The following is a 10,021-nucleotide window of genomic DNA, read 5'->3' on the forward strand; positions in this document are numbered from 1 at the left end:
TTCCTTGGCACCTCTCTAGGTGTTTCTTTGGAACCTCTCTAGGTGTTTCTTTGGCACCTCTCTAGGTGTTTCTTTGGCACCTCTCTAGGTGTTTCTTTGGCACCTCTCTAGGTGTTTCTTTGGCACCTCTCTAGATGTTTCTTTGGAACCTCTCTAGGTGTTTCTTGAAACGTATTTTATGGAAATGACATGCTCCTGGACGATGCACCATGCTGCCTTGTTGAAAATCACCAGGAGGAGCAGATTACTGTTCGGTTTGTCAAGGGCGCTCCTCCCTCACCATTTTTCCCCCCCCAATCACGACACGTGCCATAACTCGGTGCACCAAGGTTCAGCATAATCAAACTCCCACAGTGTCTGCCCATCTGATTCAGGGATGGGCAACTCCAGTTCTTAGGGGCCTGATTGGTATCACAGGTTCTCAGCGCTAGCGAACACACCTGACAAAACAAATTGTATTCTAAACTGGAGACCATGATTAGTTGATTACTGGAGTCAGGTGTGTATCAGCTGGGGTAATAGTTGTGTCACCAATCAAGCCCCTGGGGACTGGAGTTTCCCATCCCTGTTAGGATCTGTTATAGACAAATATGGCCTTTGGCATGGAATAAATAGCCGAGCCAGAAGCGAGACAATCCACTCGCTGTTATTTTTCTGGTTCAATTGAAGTCAAATGAACTAAGCAGACCAAAACTAGAGAGCCAACCCGTTAAGCTGACAGGAACTGGCAATTTTATTCCCCAATGGTAAACGTCCTGAGTGAACTATGTTCACTTATCCAACATCTTCCGCTGAGCAATACAGATTTTCCCTTTGAAGATCTTTTTTTTTAAATCATTTTGAAAATATCAAAAATGTAACATTCTCGCTTTTCAACAATCAATTGGAAAATCTCAACAGTTTCATATTTGACAAGCAAGTATAGTCTTTGTCTGAGTAGGTTTAAGGCTGTTTCCTGCCATGTTTAATATTCTAATTTCACCCTCCATTTGCATAATTGTGCATTAAACGAGTATCATTAAACAAACTAGTAAAAATAACACTTCGTTATTAACTATATAGGGAATAGGGTTCTGGTCTAAAGTAGTGCACTATATAGGGAATAGGGCTCTGGTCTAAAGTAGTGCACTATATAGGGAATAGGGTTCTGGTCTAAAGTAGTGCACTATATAGGGAATAGGGTTCTGGGTCTAAAGTAGTGCACTATATAGGGAATAGGGTTCTGGGTCTAAAGTAGTGCACTATATAGGGAATAGGGTTCTGGTCTAAAGTAGTGCACTATATAGGGAATAGGGTTCTGGTCTAAAGTAGTGCACTATATAGGGAATAGGGTTCTGGTCTAAAGTAGTGCACTATATAGGGAATAGGGTTCTGGTCTAAAGTAGTGCACTATATAGGGAATAGGGTTCTGGTCTAAAGTAGTGCACTATATAGGGAATAGGGTTCTGGTCTAAAGTAGTGCACTATATAGGGAATAGGGCTCTGGTCTATAGTAGTGCACTATATAGGGAATAGGGTTCTGGTCTAAAGTAGTGCACTATATAGGGAATAGGGTTCTGGGTCTAAAGTAGTGCACTATATAGGGAAAGGGTTCTGGGTCTAAAGTAGTGCACTATATAGGGAATAGGGTTCTGGTCTAAAGTAGTGCACTATATAGGGAATAGTGTTCTGGTCTAAAGTAGTGCACTATATAGCGAATAGGGTGCCATTTGGGACTCATTCCCTGTGTTTTACTGAGCCAACAAACAAATTGGACCAATTTATAGAATAACTATTTAGCTGGATAATCGGAGACGATGACATCTTAAACGTTCTGTAAGAAAATGTCACAAAATATGGGCCGTTACAAAGAGTGAGAAGGGCTGCTCCTGAGTTCAACTGGCGGTATTTAGCCCAGATCTGGGACTAGGCTAGGTGGTAGTTAGCCCAGATCTGGAACTAGGCTAGATGCTAGTTAGCCCAGATCTGGGACTAGGTGGTAGTTAGCCCAGATTTGGGACTAGGCGGTAGTTAGCCCAGATCTGGGACTAGGTGGTAGTTAGCCCAGATCTGGGACTGAGCTAGGTGGTAGTTAGCCCAGATCTGGGACTAGGCTAGGTGGTAGTTAGCCCAGATCTGGGACTAGGCTAGGTGGTAGTTAGCCCAGATCTGGGACTAGGTGGTAGTTAGCCCAGATCTGGGACTAGGTGGTAGTTAGCCCAGATCTGGGACTAGGCTAGGTGGTAGTTATCCCAGATCTGGGACTAGGCTAGGTAGTAGTTAGCCCAGATCTGGGACTAGGCTAGGTGGTAGTTAGCCCAGATCTGGGACTAGGCTAGGTGGTAGTTAGCCCAGATCTGGGACTAGGCTAGGTGGTAGTTAGCCCAGATCTGGGACTAGGCTAGGTAGTAGTTAGCCCAGATCTAGGACTAGGCTAGGTGGTAGTTAGCCCAGATATGGGACTAGGCTAGGTAGTAGTTAGCCCAGATCTAGGACTAGGCTAGGTGGTAGTTAGCCCAGATATGGGACTAGGCTAGGTAGTAGTTAGCCCAGATCTGGGACTAGGCTAGGCGGTAGTTAGCCCGGATCTGGGACTGAGCTAGGTGCTAGTTAGCCCAGATCTGGGACTAGGCGGTAGTTAGCCCAGATCTGGGACTAGGCTAGGTGGTAGTTAGCCCAGATCTGGGACTAGGCTAGGTGGTAGTTCACTCGCTGCTCCATCTGTGATGGTTGATACGGCTCCCTGGACTTTGTTGACATCGCTGATGCTAGCCCACTGGCCGTCCACAGACTCCTTCCACAGAGTCACCTAGAGACAGGCAACGACAGTCACAATTAAAGACAAACAAGGGGATCATTTGTAACAGCACTGAGTCGCTGTGGATAAAAGCTTCTGCTAAGTGGGTGTGAATTATACATACTGCAGATCAAAATGTTACCCATTTCACCAATAAAATCATTGCTTGAAATAAAGAGTTGCTTTCATATTTTTTCGCTTTCAACATTTATGACAGAAAATTTAAAAAGGTTTATTTAGTGAAAGAGTAAACAATTCAACCCTGACTGTGTGTGTGTGTGTGTGTGTGTGTGTGTGCTGACCTTGGTGTGTGTGTGTGTGTGTACTGACCTTGGTGTATTGTGTGTGTGTGTGTACTGACCTTGGTGTCTTGTGTGTGTGTGTGTACTGACCTTGGTGTGGGTGTGTGTGTGTGTGCGTGCGTGCGTGCGTGTGTGCGTGTGTGTGTGTGTGTTGACCTTGTTGTCCCCTCCGGACACAGCCAGGATGTTTCCGGTGATGGACCCGCTGACACGCCACATCGTTGAACTTGTGGAGCAGTTTATCCGTCCACTTGTTACCTGAAGGGTTGTCACACGTCCAGATGAAGACCCCGCCGTCCTGCAGTCAGACAGCAAGAGAGAGTTTTTTGTTATGAGATAAATGTCACTAGCAGACAAGACCACAACAAAAAACTGTTTTATTTTAAACTGCCGTTCACGAGGGTCCCAACAGACCTTACAAGATGATCAAATGTGGTTATGTGTTCAACTCCATTTAAATTCAGGAAGTGACATTTATTTAAGGGCGAAAACATCTCTATTCTAAATAAAACTGACACTTTTTTCAAATTGTTGGAATTGACGGAATGAACTAAATTGGAATTGACCTTCGGCAGTTTGTTGGTCGTATGAGATGAGCCTGAATCAAACACAACACTGTTTTTCTCTGATAGTAGTAGAGACGTACCTGGGTAGTCCCTACGGAGGGAGCCCAACCTACATCTCTGACCCAATCACTGTGAGCCTCCAGCTTCTGGTCTTCCTTCCATTGGCCATCCTCCTCTCTAAGAAAGAAGACATACAAACCTGTCTGGCAGCCATAGGAACCTATTTACCTGTCTGATTACCATAGGAACCTATTTACCTGTCTGGTTACCATAGGAACCTATTTGCCTGTCTGGTTACCATAGGAACCTATTTAGTAACACTTTCCATGAAGTGGCTCACGCTATATCATCATGTTGCTATTGTAAGTGAATATTTTCTGTCGTTTTATAGAACTATAGCGGTGCTGTGCATTTAAACATTAACAGAGAAGACCCCCTTGACTTACTTCCAGAGCTTGACCAGGTTGTCACAGCCTCCTGAGACAAGCCTCTTGGTGCAGTTGGGATTCTGACCCGATGGCTGGTCTATCAGACCACCTGGCACCACCGTTGGAGCCCAGTTCCCTGCATTTACAGCCAATCTGACAGGACAGAGGGAGGACATTGGGTTGTTACAACACACAGTCACATTGACAGAATGTTAAAAAAAAATAAAAAAGAAAGTGTCACGTTCTGACCTCTATTTCCGTTGTTTTTGTATTTATTTAGTATGGTCAGGGCGTGAGTTGGGTGGGTAGTCTATGTTTGTTTTTCTATGTTTTGGGGCAGTTCTATGTTTTCGGCCTAGTATGGTTCTCAATCAGAGGCAGGTGTCATTAGTTGTCTCTGATTGAGAATCATACTTAGGTAGCCTGGGTTGCACTGTTTGTTTGTGGGTGATTGTTCCTGTCTTTGTGTAGTGTTCACCAGATAGGCTGTATTAGGTTTCACGTTCCGTTTGTTGTTTTCGTATTCATTTAGTTATTTCATGTATCGTCTATTATTGATTAAAGAACATGAGTAATCACCACGCTGCATTTCGGTCCTCTCTCTCAACAAACGAAGAACGCCGTTACAGAATCACCCACCACACCCGGACCGAGCAGCGTGTTAACAGGCAGCAGCGAAGGGAGGACGTTATGGACAGCAATGGCATGGAGTATACTAGTTGGGAGGACGAATTAGACGGTAAAGGACCTTGGGCTCAGCCAGGAGAATATCGCCGCCCCAAGGAAGAACGGGAGGCGGCGAAAGCGGAGAGGCGCTGGTATGAGGAGGCAGCGCGGCGTCGTGGATGGAAGCCCGGGAGTCAGCCCCAAACATTTCTTGGGGGGGGGCTAACAGGGAGTATGGCTACGCCAGGTAGGAGACCTGCGCAAACTCCCTGTGGTTACCGGGGGGCTAGAGAGACCGGGCAGGCACCGTGTTATGCTGTGGAGCGCACGGTGTCCCCAGTGCGGGTGCACAGCCCGGTGCGGTACATTCCAGCTCCGCGTATCGGCCGGGCTAGAGTGGGCATCGAGCCAAGTGCCATGAAGCCGGCTCTACGCATCTGGTCTCCAGTGCGTCTCCTTGGGCCGGCTTACATGGCACCAGCCTTGCGCACGGTGTCCCCGGTTCGCCTGCATAGCCCAGTGCGGGCTATTCCACCTCGCCGCACTGGCAGGGCGACCGGGACCATTCAACCGGGTAAGGTTGGGCAGGCTCGGTGCTCAAGAGCTCCAGTGCGCCTGCACGGCCCGGTCTATCCGTCACCACCTCCACACCCCAGCCCTCCGGTGGCAGCTCCCCGTACCAGGCTGTCTCTCCGGCCCATCCGTCCAGAGCCTTCCTCTTGTCCGGCGCCTCTGCCGGAGCCTCCCGCCTGTCCGGCGCCGCTGCCGGAGCCTCCCGCCTGTCCGGCGCCGCTGCCGGAGCCTCCCGCCTGTCCGGCGCCGCTGCCGGAGCCTCCCGCCTGTCCGGCGCCGCTGCCGGAGCCTCCCGCCTGTCCGGCGCCTCTGCCGGAGCCTCCCGCCTGTCCGGCGCCTCTGCCGGAGCCTCCCGCCTGTCCGGCGCCGCTGCCGGAGCCTCCCGCCTGTCCGGCGCCGCTGCCGGAGCCTCCCGCCTGTCCGGCGCCGCTGCCGGAGCCTCCCGCCTGTCCGGCGCCTCTGCCGGAGCCTCCCGCCTGTCCGGCGCCTCTGCCGGAGCCTCCCGCCTGTCCGGCGCCTCTGCCGGAGCCTCCCGCCTGTCCGGCGCCTCTGCCGGAGCCTCCCGCCTATCCGGCGCCGCTGCCGGAGCCTCCCGCCTGTCCGGCGCCGCTGCCGGAGCCTCCCGCCTGTCCGGCGCCGCTGCCGGAGCCTCCCGCCTGTCCGGCGCCGCTGCCGGAGCCTCCCGCCTGTCCGGCGCCGCTGCCGGAGCCTCCCGCCTGTCCGGCGCCGCTGCCGGAGCCTCCCGCCTGTCCGGCGCCGCTGCCGGAGCCTCCCGCCTGTCCGGCGCCGCTGCCGGAGCCTCCCGCCTGCCCGGCGCCGCTGCCGGAGCCCCTCTGCCCCGAGCAGCTGCCCCTCTGTCCCAAGCAGCCCCTCTGTCCAGTGGGGTCATTGAGAGGGGTGGGCAGGGTGAGTAAGCCACGGAGGCGGACAATAAGGCGGACTAGGACAATGGCGAAGTGGGGTCCGCGTCCCGCGCCAGAGCCGCCACCGTGGACAGACGCCCACCCAGACCCTCCCCTATAGGTCAAGGTTTTGCGGCCGGAGTCCGCACCTTTGGGGGGGGGTACTGTCACGTTCTGACCTCTATTTCCGTTGTTTTTGTATTTATTTAGTATGGTCAGGGCGTGAGTTGGGTGGGTAGTCTATGTTTGTTTTTCTATGTTTTGGGGCAGTTCTATGTTTTCGGCCTAGTATGGTTCTCAATCAGAGGCAGGTGTCATTAGTTGTCTCTGATTGAGAATCATACTTAGGTAGCCTGGGTTGCACTGTTTGTTTGTGGGTGATTGTTCCTGTCTTTGTGTAGTGTTCACCAGATAGGCTGTATTAGGTTTCACGTTCCGTTTGTTGTTTTCGTATTCATTTAGTTATTTCATGTATCGTCTATTATTGATTAAAGAACATGAGTAATCACCACGCTGCATTTCGGTCCTCTCTCTCAACAAACGAAGAACGCCGTTACAGAAAGCCTGTTCATACGACTACAACATGTCTAACAATTCAAATGTCAACTACTTTTAGTCTGAAACATTCAGGTTTTATTCATACGAACACAGCATACTGTTATGAGAATAGAGAGCTGTAGGGTTTTACGTCAGACCACACAGTGATAAAGTACATTCATTTAAACCGTTAGCGTTGTGCTCACTGTGTGTGCATTGCTGATCTTCTTAATGTCCCACTGTTGATCCCCTGGACACAGCCCTTAGCCGTGGTATATTGGCCATATATCACAAACCCCAGAGGTGCCTTATTGCTATTATAAACTGGTTACCAACATAATTATACCAGTAAATAGTCTTTTTTTTTTTTTTGTCATACCTGTGGTATACGGTCTGTTATACCACGGCTTTCAGCCAAGAAGTATTCATGGCTCGAACCACCCGGTTTATAACAACCAATAACGTACAACAAAATTCACAGATCTTTAACATCAACTCAAATCAAATTTATTTGTCACATACACATGGTTAGCAGATGTTAATGCGAGTGTAGCGAAATGCTTGTGCTTCTAGTTCCGACAATGCAGTAATAACCAACGAGTAATCTAACCTAACAATTCCTCAACAACTACCTCATACACACAAGTGTAAAGGGATGAAGAATATGTACATAAAGATATATGAATGAGTGATGGTACAGAACGGCATAGGTAAGATGCAGTAGATGCTATCGAGTACAGTATATACATATGAGATGAGTAATGTAGGGTATGTAAACAAAGTGGCATAGTTTAAAGTGGCTAGTGATACATGTATTACATAAAGATGCAGTAGATGATATAGAGTACAGTATATACATATGAGATGAGTAATGTAGGGTATGTAAACAAAGTGGCATAGTTTAAAGTGGCTAGTGATACATGTATTACATAAAGATGAAGTAGATGATATAGAGTACAGTATATACATATACATACTGGTATATTTCCCAGAATACGTTATTGCCCATTTTCTTTACAGTCCACAGAAATGCTTATCTCGCTTGCCTTTTAACCTAACCCCCTGAAGCACAGGGTCAGGGGTCAGGGGTCAGCCAAGGTTCCGTCCCCCTGGAGCAATTAAGGGTTAAGTGGTTACAGGAGAGGCTCTTACCTGAAGAGTGTACTCGTGTACAGTGTACAGTGTACTCGTACATTTTGTCCCAAGTACCGTTCTCCTCCTTCCAGATGATCACCTTCCTGTCGCGGGAACACGAGGTCAGGACGTTGCCGTACATGGGGCTGAGCCCAGGCCATCTGCCACACAGGACCCTCGTGACTGTGGCGAGAGAGAAAATGTATAAAACAGCAACATTTATACTTCCCTTTTCAGCATCACAATCACATGTTTTCCCACTAAGCTGGTAGAAATCTATTTTTATATATAACTAGGTTAAATAACTAATAAAAGATAAGAACTGTGATCAAAAGAACAACCACAATAGATCTGAAATAATTTTGGTCACACTTACCCTCTCAAATCCGCCACAAGGATCTGTTCTCCATTTTTGACATGGAAGATTCTTGACAGACCTGTCAGAAGACCAGTCTGGTGCCGTAGTAATCCGTCTGGGCATCATGCTTTTACACACAACAGACCACGTCAGTACAGTTCAAAGGTCGCAGTCAAATCAAATCAGTCAAGGTGCAGTTAGTATAGACGAGGCATAGCTAGATACAATCAATTCAGAGGATAGTTTTGTTGCATAACAGTCTAGTGAGGAAAAGCTTATTAAAGACATACAGGGCAATGGAATTAAACCTGATACACAACTCATTCAAAATCAAATCAATGACACTCAGTCAACTATCTTAGCTACACTGTTGGTCCCATGTTTCATGAGCTGAAATAAACGATCTCAGAAATGTTCCATACTCACAAAAAAAAGCTTATTTCTCTAAAATGTTGTTCACAAATTTTGTTGACATCCCTGTCAATGAGCATTTCTCATTTGCCAAGATAATCCTCCCACCTGACAAATGTGTCATATCAAGAAGCTGATTAAACAATGTGATCATTACACAGGTGCACCTTGTGCTGGGGACAATAAAACACCACTCTAAAAAGTGTCATTTTGTCACAACAACACACTACCACAGGTGTCTCGAGTTTTGAAGGAGCAGTGCAATTGGCATGCTGACTGCAGGAACGTCCACCAGAGCTGTTGCCAGAGAATTAAATGTTCATTTCTCTACCATAAGCCACAGCCAACATCGTTTTAGAGAATTTGGCAGTACGGCCAACCGGCCTCACAACCGCAGACCACGTGTAACCATGCCAACTCAGGACCTCCTCATCTGGCTTCTTCCCCTGCGGGTATCATCTGAGACCAGCCACCCAGACAGCTGATTAAACTTTATCTAGCTATGCCTTGTCTACTACTAACTGTACCCTGACTGATTTGATATGACTGCGACCTTTGAACTGTACTGACGTGGTCTGTTATGTCTTAAGCATGATGCCCAGATGGATTCATTCCTATCATACACATAGCGTTTACTGTGGTCTTTTATTTTTGAAGGTAAAAATCTGAAAAACCCGGAAGTCTTCATGTGGATAGGATCCAGCTCAAAGACAGTACAATATGAAGATAGGCATAAACTTTTCTACTTCAACTATTTGCAAATTGTTATAACACTGTACATAGCCATAATATGACATGTGAAATGTCTATATTATTTATAAACTTTTTAAATGATTGTAATGTTTACTGTTGATTTTTTTAAATTGTTTATTTCACTTTTTGTGTATTATCTATTTTACTTGCTTTGGCAAATGTTAACATATGCTTCCCATGCCAATAAAGCCCTATGAATTGAACTGCTTCCACGATCACATTTGTAGGCGATGTCATGGCGCAACCCAGTCGCTCATTAATTATGTACTATATTTACAAATGAGCACAATGTTTTTATGTACTAATAACGAGAGACTGGGTTGCATGGCGACGTTGGCTAAACTCATGCGTAGAATCATCGGGTCAAACGGTCGTCTCGCTACGAACTGCGCGTCTTTCGATATAAAGTTGTTTTTGACGAAAATTAAAACGTGTCAGTTTGTCACTTTCACGAGGTTGGAGTGATAACATGTTCAACTACTTAAGATTTAAGGCTCGAATATAGGTTGTGCCATTAGATTTCGAGAAAATGTACAATTTAAGGAAGAAAAACGTTTCTGATGCGCTGAGCGTTGGTTCCTGATTGGTTCCACCAGGTGTCAGTATAAACTAGGA

The 10,021-nt window shown here is 47.2% G+C and overlaps 1 pseudogene; it reads right to left on the bottom strand.

Annotated features, from left to right (window-relative positions):
- Positions 1–2,650: 2,650 nt before the first annotated feature.
- LOC110493292 (protein SEC13 homolog) lies at positions 2,651–9,765 on the bottom strand (annotated as a pseudogene).
- Positions 9,766–10,021: the final 256 nt, after the last annotated feature.

Source organism: Oncorhynchus mykiss, chromosome 17, assembly GCF_057628025.1.
Source record: "Oncorhynchus mykiss isolate SJ-2025 chromosome 17, ASM5762802v1, whole genome shotgun sequence".
Taxonomy (NCBI): domain Eukaryota; kingdom Metazoa; phylum Chordata; class Actinopteri; order Salmoniformes; family Salmonidae; genus Oncorhynchus; species Oncorhynchus mykiss.